We start from the raw sequence: 992 nt of genomic DNA, 5'->3' as shown, positions 1-992 counted from the left end.
AAATGTAAAATGGTAATCTTACATATGTTTAATGTAGTATTTCTATTTTTTATGTTGTATGTTTACATATATTTATTATTTTCAAAATTATATATAATTTTTTTTTTTTTATAAAACGGTAATGTTACACTATGGAGATAAACCGTCTTTTTTTTAAGTGAAAAAGGTAATTTTACATATGTTTAATGTAGTTTTTCCGTTTTTTATGATGTATGTTTACATTTTATAATTTTCGAAAATTAGTAATATTAAAATGTAAAACTATATTTTATGCCACGTGTCATCTTTCGGGAGAAGTTTTTTTGCTGATGTGGATGCTCTATGGAGCCTCAAAAGGTCACTTTTATTAGTAAGACTTTTTTTATGTTGTATGTTTACATATTTTTGTTATTTTTAAATGTAAAATGGTAATCTTACATATGCTTAATGTAATATTTCTATTTTTTATGTTGTATGTTATTATTGTTATTTTTAAATGTAAAATAGTAATCTTATTTTTATATAATGTTTTTTTTATAAAATAATAATGTTACATTATGGAGATAAACCGTCTTTTTTTTAGTGAAAAATAGTAATCTTACATATGTTTAATGTAGTTTTTCCATTTTTTATGTTGCAGGTTTACATATTATTTTTTAAAAATAAAAATGTAAAATGGTAATCTTACATATGTTTAATGTAGTATTTCCATTTTTTATGTTGAATGTTTACATATATTTATTATTTTTAAAATTATATATAATGTTTTTTGTTTTTTTTATAAAACGGTAATGTTACATTATGGAGATAAACCGTTTTTTTTTAAGTGAAAAATGATAATTTTACATATGTTTAATGTAGTTTTTCCGTTTTTTATGCTGTATGTTTACATATTATTTATAATTTTTGAAAATTAGTAATATTAAAATGTAAAACTATATTTTATGCCACGTGTCACCTTTCGGGAGAAGTTTTTTTGCTGATGTGGACGCTCTATGGAGCCTCAAAAGGTC

Source organism: Brassica oleracea, chromosome C9, assembly GCF_000695525.1.
Source record: "Brassica oleracea var. oleracea cultivar TO1000 chromosome C9, BOL, whole genome shotgun sequence".
NCBI lineage: Eukaryota > Viridiplantae > Streptophyta > Magnoliopsida > Brassicales > Brassicaceae > Brassica > Brassica oleracea.
The sequence above is the reverse complement of the archived record's forward strand: the minus strand, read 5'-3'. Positions refer to the sequence as shown.